The sequence below is a fragment of the Schistocerca piceifrons genome, chromosome 7 (assembly GCF_021461385.2).
Source record: "Schistocerca piceifrons isolate TAMUIC-IGC-003096 chromosome 7, iqSchPice1.1, whole genome shotgun sequence".
NCBI classification, from domain to species: Eukaryota; Metazoa; Arthropoda; class Insecta; order Orthoptera; family Acrididae; genus Schistocerca; species Schistocerca piceifrons.
The window spans coordinates 86,895,797-86,908,463 of NC_060144.1; positions in this window are offsets into that span (position 1 = coordinate 86,895,797).

Below are 12,667 nucleotides of genomic sequence, written 5' to 3' on the forward strand. Positions count from 1 at the left end.
ATTTATGGTCACTTGGCTGCTGAGAGGGCATTATGGAGATACTGAACAAACTCCAGTGGTAGACAGTAAGGTAAGGAGGATTACTGCAGGGTTACAAGTTACAGCAATAATGGTCCTAAATAGGGCTTCTGACAACCATGCAGGCTGTGCCAGTATGCCTTAGGCGACAGAACTGCAGCGTGCCATTTTATATGTGATGTAATTGGCCTAGGGAACAGGGGTGGTGGAGGCTGAGGGTGGTTGGGGAGGTGTAAGGTTGATTTGGCAACACTTAAGGCTGTGCCAGCACTGGCTCTGCCCCACTATTTGTGAGTTGAACAACATCGAAAGGAGGCCTTTTCTGAGAGTCCTGAACCGTGAATTTACTTTCAAAACTTTTTAATAAGAATTCACTTTATTTACTAGCTATTCATCAAGAACAATAACACATTTAATCACACTATGTGAGCGTGGAAGTAGTTGCCATTGGGTAACTGATGAAATGAAATCAAATTTCTTTCAACAAATGGAAATTTCATTCCTAAAAGCCTTTTTTTTAGAAACAGATTTAAAATTACAATCAGAAACACCCTCTAAATATCAAGTTACAATTTATTCAGTGACAGAAAGAACAAATTTTTTGACTGTATGAGCTTTCGGGCTGAGAACCCCACTCCCTTTTGACACTGCCATAGTCACGACTGTTCACAATAATCTCTGAAAGACTACACTGGTGCAAATCTGCAACACACCAGATTACATTAAACCAAAAATTTTAACAACTCACACAAGCACATAAACTATGCACCCTGTAGGAGGGATGGAAATGGTACAAAACACTGACATTACAAGATAAACTTGCCACCGAAGGTGCAACTTGACTTACGGTGGAAGGGTGGCAACTTTATATACTAAAATAACCATTTAAATAAATACCCATGAAATGCACTCTAACATAAAATATACAAGGTTGGCCAAACATGCTCTACATTACACTTATACCGACTCTCAAGATGATAGGCGAGATAAAAACATATTTCAGAAATTCAGCCGTTACATTCCAAGCAATAAATTCGTTAGCACCGAATCCAACAAACATGACAGAGGCAGTTATTAACGTACGGCAGACCGACAGACAGACAGACACTAACTGCCTAACAAATGCGGACGGGAGATAGACGAGCAAGCTGGGGACGAGAGACTGACCAACACAACAAGTAGAATTTAACAAGTAAATGAAACAACATATCACGAATCACTTAACTTCTAATAAATTGCGATGTCTGGCGAAGACCTGGCGCAGCACCCCCCAAAACGCTCTCCCGAACCATCCGCTGCCAGCCGCTTCAACAGATGCAGGAAGGCGCGCCGATCTCCCGGCTCACGGCGTCGCAGCTCGCGCAGGCCAGACCGATGTCTTCGGTTGACTCCTGTTGCTCTCTTGTCGGCCGCGAAGCCACTACCCTTCGCTACAAGACGCCGGAAAAGTCATCTTGTGTCTCAGTGCGCGACCGACCAACCGATCGATGCAACCGCCAATGACCATTGCCTGAACAAACTCGAGCAGACTGGCGGCCTAACACATACTAGCATTCCGGACGACAGACAGACACTGACTGCCCCACACCGACCCGGCTGACCAACTGACCAGACTTGCCGCCTCGTGAGCTTATAGCGCCCCTTAAATGCACGTGAACAAGCTACCTTTCCTCTTTCCCACCAGAGGGAGACACCAAAGCTGCGATTGCCACAGCGGCGCCACCGCCAGAAACGGAGGGCGACTGCTTTACACTACTCGCTGCGGCGCGCTCTTCAAAACAGCAAATTTTACCACGGCTCAGTCCCATTCGGCTTTATGAACTTCTGTGTATTCTACTCAAGCGGGGAGAGATTATGTAGAACACATGAGTCATTTTGAGTTCTGTGACTGTACTATAGATTTATGAAATAAGTTTTACTGCTTTAGTCGCTACTAACTAGTGTTTATTAGCCAGCTGCCATCATCAGTTGCATTACAGCTGCATGTACATTACAATAATATGGAGTATTTGTAGTATCTACGAGCTTATTTGATACTGAAGACAGTAGCAGCTCATGTTGCCGTTACCTCACAAACGGTTTGTTTGTGGACTTAATATTATTATAACGCTTCTACTATGATGTACTTTCACTTGTCTGTTTTCGTTGTTCACACACGCTGTATATCTTGTTGCTTCCCGTAGGTGATTTCTGACGATACTGGCAAGCTAATAAGCATAGAGTAACTTTAAATGTAACCTAATCACATTCCAGGCGACAGCAGCTGTTACCAAAGTACAGGAATGTATATCTGTCCCAGTACACTGGCTTGTAAGCGCCAGACTGCCGCAGGACCTACTCACTAAAAACATGGCGCAGCATTCCTCGCGGTTGCCCTTTGTAGTGATAAATTGATGAGGACCACGCATGCTTATGGGGAAGGCACTGTCAACGGTATGGACTCAGGGATTTATTCAGCCTTATCAGTATATATGGTGTCGTTCTGCATTCGGCCGTAATGCTTCGAACAGCCCCCAATTCGCACGGACAGCTTTCTTTTCGCGGCACGGAACTCTTCGTTGCATCTTCTAGACTCCATATGTATGTAGTGTTAGAAATACAAAGTGTCAGTGAAAGGTTTGATAAGTAGAGGAACCAAAGTGAGAACAAAAGTCCACGTAGTGTTTATAATTGTAACATTTTGAACAATGGGATGGTAATAAGTGTTAAATAATTATTAAAATGACTTGGGGATAGGAAATAAATATTTGGAAGAAAAAGCGAAGTAAAGGAAAATTCAATCATTTGCACAATTTACAGCTATGTGTTGAAAACACACAAGCTGGCAGAGTATATAATTATATTCTTAACGAACATCGTTAATTATATGCAATGTAAGTAGGGTAAATGGTATATGATAATCCGCCATATCTCCTACAATATAGCAACTTGTAGTAATAATCAGACAATAATAAATTCTAAAATGGAAAAAATAGCTTTAGTAATGTTGTTATTTAGCGGTTTTGAGCAATATAAATTTTTAAAATTAACTGTATATTTTTTGTATTATTATGTGATACCGACTTGCTGGAGGATTTCCAAATCTGCGGTAGTTTAAATTAAGTTTACTTTATTACCTACAGCACATCTGAAAGCCTGTGTGTCAATTATCTGGTGGAGGTCGGCGTAATTTAGGTTTCTCCTCCTTTTTTTTTCCTTCCAATAAGAGAGAGGTGATTAGCACACACTACAAATTCGCAGATGCTCAGTTCTAAAATTTATTTAGACTGTTCACATCTCCTCATACTAAAAAAAGTACATTTGCAGCACATGTTGGGTGAGTTGTATTAGTGTTAACTGTAGCTTACATTTTGTTGCACACTGTATCTTGTTGTGCTGATAGAATGTCTTTGTATGTCTAATGTTTCACTCTCTTTGCCTTTTATACCAACAAACGGTCTTTTATTCCTTTGGATATGTTTGCGTTCTTTTTCTTTTTTTTTTTCTCTAGGAAATGTTCCGCACCTTGATTTTTTAAGTGCCTTCGTTTCATCCAAGAAATAAAACTCGTTCATCATATGGTGCTATAATTTAATTACAGCCTGTCCAACAGGTTATGAGACCAGAAAAACGCGTAAATTTACTGTGGTAACGTTTTATTTTCTTTGCATCAATGAAGTCTCTATGCACGTTCAATTACATGGTGGGTCTTACTTAGAAACTGAGAAGGTTAAAAAATGATGGAAAGAACGAAGCTCTTCAGAATCCAAAACTTGGACGGAGGTAATTTTCAGTTATGGAAGTATCACATGGAAATTACTTTTCGACCTGAGATATTGGTAGATGTCGTTGACGGAAGCAAAGTAAAATCATTTGAAGGCAAAGATGCATATAACTTGTACGATGAGCTTAATGCTAATTTCATCTTGTATGGAATTTGACCAGCTGCAAATTGTCATGTCATGTCCAACAGCAAATTTCCTGTGGAACTGGCATAAGATAATTCATGAACGACACCTGCAATAAATAATATATGGTTGAAACAGCATCTCTTCAGCTATAAGATGACATTCTGTGATACTACTGCACAAAATAATAGTAAAGCTGAAGCATTAGCACAGTCACTTGCAGATGCTGGTAAACCAATGGGAGATACAGAAAATAATACAAAACTTCAGAGTGAACTTCCGCCAAAATACGGTTGTTACAGCTTGAGTCTCGTGTGATGAAATGAGGCAGAGTTTCGATAATTTAATAGCAAGGTTATTGAAAGAACAACAACGTTTGGCATAGAGTGAAGGAATAATGTTGAATGCTGTCACTGTCGTAACAAAGGTCATTGTAAAGCTGAGTGCAAGAAAAGACTGATGGAATTGTCAATAGAAAATTCAGAATCTAAACATCAAGCTCTGAATGGAGAAGCCAGGTTCATTATGGCTACTAATTCAGATAACTTTGACTTGCTGACAGCACTGCATGTGAACGCATGACATCACACAAGGAATGGTTTTTAATGCTTAAACCGGTAGGGAAGTTCGAAGTTCCTGCTCAGACAGGAGATAATTCAGCTGTCTATGCCGAAGGTATTGGAGCAGTCAAGTTAAATGCACTGGTAAATGGTGTATGGGAACATCTTACACTGGAAAATACATTCTGTATACCTGGTCTGAAAAAAAAGTTTTTTTTTCAGTGGGAGCAGTAGCCAGTAAAAGTTTGTAAGTCACACTTAACAGTAATAAATTGAGGTACGTAGTGAGAGGATCGTGGGAAGACGTGTAAAAGCTGAAAATAAGTGTTACACAACGTTATTTTATATGGGAAATGTAGAGCAAGCAAGCTGTGCATCATTTGATTTAGCTTTGTTATGGCACAAGAGGTTGGGACAAGTAAAATTCAAAAATTTGAAGAAAGTGTCGGCTTTTGATTCCAGAAATAAAATAAGTAAGTTTTTCTGTGAATCATGTCAGCAAGGTAAACTGGATAGGAAGGCAATTAGATCAAGTTTTCAGACTCGTGCCTGTGCTCCAAGAGAATTTATCCATGCTGATACACATGCAAAGATGTCGCACATACCGTTAGTTAGAGCTAGCTACTGTTTTGTATTTAAAGATCACTTTACTTCATATAGGTTTGTATGTTTTCTCAAGAACAAAACTGATGTCGCTTTGTGTTCTTATAGTTTCAACTCTTCGTGCGAAGGCAGGCAGGGAATAAGCTTAAACTTGTTAGGGCTGATAATGGGACATATTTTGTTAATGATCAACTCCATAACCACTTCAACAAGACTGGTATTATCGATGAAACCAATTCACCATATACACCAGAGTGGTAAAGCTAACCATGAAATCAGATCTGTAGTGGAAAGTGATCGCACGGTGTTTGTCGAGTCTGATCTTTCAGAAACACTTTCGGCAAAAGCTCTCAACGCAGAAATCTATGTATTAAAACGCTGTATGCGTAAATCTAATTGTGATGAGGTGCTTTACGATAAACAGTTCAGGTAGAAAACCTCATTAAAGCATTATAGGACGTATGATCCTGTAACAAAGAACATAAGTGTTACACAGGACATAGTTTTCAACGAAAATGCTACGCCGTATCCTCCAGAACTCAGGTGCAACAACATTATATTCGAGCACAACTTCCTGACAGGTGCAGAAGGAAATCGAGTTCAATAATCTGTTGAAAACGAAGAGGGATTTGTGCAAATTCAAGAACCCCATGCTACTGGAAAGAATGCTCTGTCAGAAGTGAATCGTGGAAACAGTGATAAACTTTGTCCTCCAGTTCATTTCCAAAACCATGTGCCTCTTGCTGCAGTCAATGACAAACCACAAACATTCAGGGAAGCAATGACATCTGGCGACTCTGAAAAGTTGTACGAAACAATGAAAGATGAAATATCTTCATTGGCAGTAAATAATATTTCGGATTCCGTGGTTTAAACGTAAACCAGGTGGTAGCATAATGAGGTATGTGGGTAGATTATGTGAAAAAGGGTATAATCCGAAAACTGGACTTCATTATGAAGAAACCGTTTCACGTGATGTTCGGTATGAAGCAATTCGCAAGGCTTTGGAAGAAGTGCGGGAAACGGATATGAAGCAATTTGACGTGAAAACTGTTTTTCTCACTGGTAATTTGCGAGAAGATATATCCAAAAAACGGTCTGAAAGTTTCACTTGTGAAAACGTAAAATGGTCTGCAAATTAAATAAAAGCCTTTATGGAGTAGATAATCGTGGATTCCTTCCTCAGGCTTATGGTCAAGTAGTATTTTCGGCTATTTTTGTGGATGATGGGTTAATTAAGAGTAAATCAACAGCAACTGTATAAATAATACGAGGGTGAGTCAAATGAAAGCCTTAAAAATTTTTTATATATTATTTATTGTTCAGAAGTGGTACGAAGCTGTATCATTTTTCAACATAATCTCTCCCACGCCCAATGAAAGTCCTCCAGCACTTACAAAGTGCATAAATTCCTTTAGAAAAAAATTCTTTTGGTAGTCCGTGCAACCACTCATGCACCGCGTGGCGTACATCTTCATCAGAATGGAACTTCTTTCCTCTCATTGCGTCTCTGAGTGGTCCAAACATATGGAAATCACTTGGTGATGAGGAATGGCGCCATTTCTCGCTCACTCTCTTCGTTTCCGGTTGGTGGAAGTGAACCCAGGTTTCGTCTCCAGTAACGATTCTTGCAAGGAATCCATCACCTTCTCGTTCAAAGCGCCGAAGAAGTTCTTCACAAGCATCAACACGTCGTTCTCTCATTTCAGGAGTCAGCTGCCGTGGCACCCATCTTGCAGACTTTGTGAAACTGGAGCACATCATGCACAATGTGGTGTGCTGACCCATGACTAATCTGTAAACATGCTGCAATGCCATTCGGTGTCACTCGGCGGTTTTCCTTCACTATGGCTTCAACTGCTGCAATGTCCTGTGAAGTCACAACTCGTTGCGCCTGCCCTGGACGAGGAGCATCTTCCACTGAAGTCACACCATTTGCGAACTTCCTACTCCATACGTAGACTTGCTGCTGTAACAGACATGCATCACCGTACTGAACCTTCATTCGTCGATGAATTTCAATAGGTTTCACGCCTTCACTACGCAAAAACCGAATAACAGAAGGCTGTTCTTTCCTGGTGCAAGTCGCACATGGGGCGGCCATCTTTATACTGATACTGCGACGGTATGTGTGCATCTGCACTATGCTGCCACCTACAGGCCATTCTACAAGCTGTTTGTAGCACGCTTACCGACTTACGGGATAACGGCGTGAAATTTCGATTTGTTATTACAAATTTAACGTTTTCATTTGGCTCACCCTCGTACTTGAAGATTTCAAAACACATTTTGAAATTGTTGTTGAAAACACTAGTTAGTTTGTAGGATTGGAAATCGACTGAGAGCATGAAAGTAAGGAACTGTTTATCTGCCAAGACGGTTACATCACTCGTCTCTTAGAAAAAACCAGCGTTAACAATTGCAACCCTAGCAGTTTACAGTCGAATTTTGGAGTGCCCAGTGAATGAAGATAAGAAATGTATGAAAAATGTTCCGTTTCCTGAGGCTGTAGGTCGATTGACCTCCTCTGCCACTGTGACAAGGACTGATACAACGTTTTCTGTCAGTCAGGTAAGCCGGTTGCTTAACAACTCTGGACTGAGCTGTGGACTGCTGTTAAACGGATCCTGAAGTATCTTCGAGGTAGAAGAGACAATGGTATTAATTACAATGGTAACAACCTTAAACTTCACGTGTATTCGGAGGCTGAGTTTGCTGGATATAACGATACTCGTCGTTCATCAACGGGCTACGTCTGTGTGCTAACCAATGGACCTGTTACATGGGCATACTTCAGGCAAACATGTATTGCCAGATCTACAACAGAAGCAGAGTATGTTGCAGCATCTGTTACAGCTGCTAAAATCACCTGGCTTCATACATTCGTACATGGAGCAACTAACACCATTCTCTGAGGACAACCAAAGTGCATTACAATTAATGAAAAACAATGAACATGATAAAGGCACTAGTCATGTCGATATAATGTTCCATTGCATTCGTTAAAAATAAATTACGGATCTACTGTTGTTTCTTATGTGAAGTCAGAAGATAAACTGACAGACATGTTCACAAAAGGACTGTCAAAAGAAAAGTTTCAGACTAATTGTAATCATTATCGACTGTGTCTTAAAAATCAACGAACAAGTGTTGGAATGTTGCGTAGTAGCCAGTACCTAGTTGTGCTGATATAACGTCTTTATACGTCTGATGTTTTACCATGATTGCCGTTTTGGCTAGCACACGCTCTTTTATTCTTTGCATATGTTTCATTTTTTTATTTTTTAAAAATGTTCTGTGTCTTCAGTTTCTAAGAACCTTCGATTTTTCAGAAATAAAACTCGTTAATCTTATGTGGCTACATTTTAATTACAGCCTGCCCAACACATTTTACCAGTACTTGCAAGTATTATGTATTTCCTGATGGCAATCTAACCGACATACTGACGTACTGTGACGAACTAAAGATTTCAATCTATAAATTGAAGCACAGTATAGCATTTTTCTGACCACTGAGAGACGCCGTTGAATAACTATGGGGGCGAAACCGATTATGACTTTTCCTTTCAAAAAAGTCAAATCTTCCGATACATATCTTACGAATACAGCAATTTGTATCTTTTTTCAAATCTTGTTGCGTATTTTTTAAGATCTATGTACTAACTACGATGGAAAACCATTGTTTACTGCTGTGTTTTGCAAGCGCCTATTCCCTGTTGCTAGGTATCTGTTTTAATGGTACTTGTGACGATTTGTTGTTAGATTCCTAAATAGGCAAAATAATACTTCTGATAATTATTGGTGAAGGTTAAATCAAGAAATATGTCGACGTAATATTTAAATCTGTGAGCCAAGTTACCAATTTCCAACAGCCTTATAAATTTTCTATTTTATTTCATTAAGAAAGGAAACCTGCGTGGGGTTTGACCATTTTGATATCAGGCAAATGTGAGTTCACAAATAACTTAATCCTCTAATATTACTTATTCTACGAAGGCAGTAAGCTGCAATTTTTGTGGACACAGCAGTCTATTTTACAGTTCATGAATTTATGTTTAACAATTTCTATTTTCTCTACTACTATTTCTGTTATAAAATTATTTACATTAACTTTGTCCTGTAGTGTGGGAAGTAATCGTACCACATTTCGTCACCAACTATATTTTACGTCATAGTACAAGTGAATTCTCTGAAGAATTCACAATTTCCGATTGCTCGAAGGATAGGAAAAACAGTTTATGGCTATATCAGAAGAACTTTTGCGGGTTTCCCCTCTTCGACCTGATGTTTATTAATTATTTCTTGATCAGACCTCTTTTCTCCTGTTAAGAGAATTTGCGAAAAAGTGTTTTTACATTTCTTACGTGAAATTCAAAGGCTATGCATATGGGCACCTTCTGCGTGCACTCAGATGTTTCAAAGACGTATGAGGGCTTGAATAGACAACATCCACAGAAACTGAAAGATCTGAGAGGTGCCAAGTGTTTGCCAATTAGGATGTCTACTTCTGTTTTATTTCACATATTTTGTCCGTATTTTGAAACAGGAAACTCCAGGTGTAGTGATTTCTGCCTCTAGACTCCTCTTTAATTTGTAAAGCTCGGAGTGGAACGTAGACCTAAAGAATAAATGACAACGATCGACTTCCGTTATCATTAGATTTTAGTAAATGCGAACCATCGCACCCGGTAGCAATAAACTGAAATTACAGAATAAGTTGACGTCAGTAACTGCATGCGCGTATTGACAATGGAATTCGCAACGGACAACGGCTACCCAGGTACCTGAAGTAATGGAAAGCGTTAAAACGACATTTTTTTACTATAAAAAGTGGAATTTTTTTTAGTTTTAAAATCATGATGTCACTGTGCACAAAACGTGTCACTATTTAAGCAACCTAATGCTATTAAATCCCAATAATATTATTAATTCATTTATTTCCATTAGTCAGAGGCCGGCCGTTGTGGCCAAGCGTTCTAGGCGCTTCAGTCTGGAACCGCGCGACCTTTACGGTCGCAGGTTCGGATCCTGCCTCGGGCATGGATCTGTGTGATGTCCTTAGGTTAGTTAGGTTTAAGTAGTTCTAAGTTCTAGGGGACTGATGACCTCAGATGTTAAGTCCCATAGTGCTCAGAGCCATTTGAACAATTAGTCAGTGGAAAGAACAGATGGTGTCTCTGGCAATGGTAGTTGATCACTAGATACACTGAAGGTTAGAAGACAGTTTTACAATTACGTTTTGAGATTATCTGGTGAGTTTATAGAAAAACTTAGCTCATCTGCGTTGCGAAATGTAAGAAGCCATGTAACGCCAAGTGGAAGCCAGTGAAGTTAGGCCAAGGTCATACAACCTTCAGTAATCAGAATGGATAAACTGACAATGCCGTCGATTTTCAATACACACCAACGCGAGAAGAGGGGAAACAAACAGTTTATGAACCGGGACTGTCCCCGTCGATGTAGGTGAGTATAGTCAATGAACTGAATGTTAATTATTATTGCGAACGTTATTGCTGCTAATTGTGAACGAGAGATGCCCCAAATTTTTTCACGCACTGCGCTTCCACTCTGAAATGTAGTATTACCGGTTTAATTAATTCTGAGAATTATTTCACATAACAAATCCTAGCAGATAACGTTCTGCCAGTTTAATTAATATTTTAGTTAACGAATTAAACGTGCGATAAAAAAGGTGCGGGAGTCTGGAAGGGCTCATAATTTTTTCCCCTCTGTGTTACCAATTGCTCCGAACACTATTTTTGCGAGCTGTGCAATCGTGTTTTTCGGTTTCTCTTTGGGACCTAATACGAGAAATTTTTCCAGTATTAGTAGTTATATGGTCTTGACGCGTATACAAAGAAACAGAATGGGCAGATCTGTCAATAGCAATCACGTCTAACCATACTAATCGATAGGAGTGTCGATTGTCATGGATTGCTTTGACTGTTTTATGACATGGACCTGTTGCCGATTGCATGTTTTCCTTTTGGGTGGGCGGGAGGGCGGTCTTATTACCAGTTGGACGTAACCTTCCAATATTTTCTACATTGTGTCACTTTGTTTCAGAGTAATACGTACATACTAGTTTCTTAATTACTCGTTATTTTTATTCCAGTCTATGACTTCTGCTACAGCTTCTATCCATTACGTCACCCTTTGATATCACGGAAGTTACCCACTGTTCTCAAAACAAATGTCCTGCCCTTCTACTCCATCTTCAAGTTAATACTTCCGAAATATTCCTTTCCTCGCCAATTCAGCGAAGAATCTCCTCGTTTCTTTAGTTGCCTCAAAACATCCAGAGAACCGGTGGAGAATACTTACTATCGTAACTACGCCTTGGAAACCTCTGCAATAAATTTTAGCAGGTAGAATGAAATCTGTTTCACAAGAGGAATAAGGAGTACAGGTAAATAAATCCCTTGGAAGTGATCTTAATAGAAACTACAGAGAAGCTAAAACTAAGTAGTTTACAAAAAAATAAGAAGAAATCAAAAGGTGAAGTTGGTCGTATGATCATATTCAGCATACTTAAAAGTGCTGATGTAAGAGAAGAAGAAATGGAAGTCCGTCTGAAAGTCATATGGATCAAGGGTTAGAGTCAGCGTTTGAAATCAATATCACACACACATACGGGAGCCAACACTCGCTCCTAGCAAACTTCTCAACTAACATACCTATCAAATCACTCAAATTCTATATGGTCCCAAAATACTTAACCTCCCCTTTATTCATTCAAAATATATTCGCTCCCTACCACAAACTCCTCGCCAACAAAAAAATAGCTAACAATATTCATCTCCAAAAACATTACCTTCAACGCCATTTTTAATACCATCAACCTCCAAATACGCCTATATAACATACTTTTAAATAATAGTAATAGTAATAATAACAATAATCCTGTGGAGGCCTGGGAAAAGAATAAGCCTATATATGTTCTGCCAGTCGTAAAAGGCGACGAAAAGAACAAACCACTAATAGGGCTAACCCCCCTTTTAGTGTGATTAGTTGGTTCAGGACAGAACTAAAGAAGCCCCGGACAAGCGCCGTCATGGTCGGGGACGACGCTTGAACCCTATGCCCGCCCACAATGGTAATGACACTGCTAGCCAACTGCAAAATTATTTAAATCCAAATAGAGGTGTTTTGCAGGATATGCATCCTGAAACCACCCTAGAAGGAAAACAAAGACAGAGGATGAGATGGTCAGATGAACTTAATCGACACCTCATGTTCTGTTATTACCAAGCAACAAACCTAGGAACCAACACAACTGGATACAGATCACAAAATCTATTACCAAATACCCAGAATTAAAATATTTAACAGAACAATGACTAGCTGATCAGATCCGTTTAATAATCAAAAATAACAGGATACCCCAGTCAGAATTAGAAAACATCAAAGCTAAACAAAGGTCGCTACACTACACATACATTGATTACCAAAAAGTTTTTGATAGTGTACCCCACTCATGCTTACTACAAATATTGGAAATATACAAAGTAGATCCTAAATTGATACAGTTCCTAAACATAGCAACGAAAAATTGGAAAACCACACTTAATATCCAAACAAATTCAAATAATATCACAT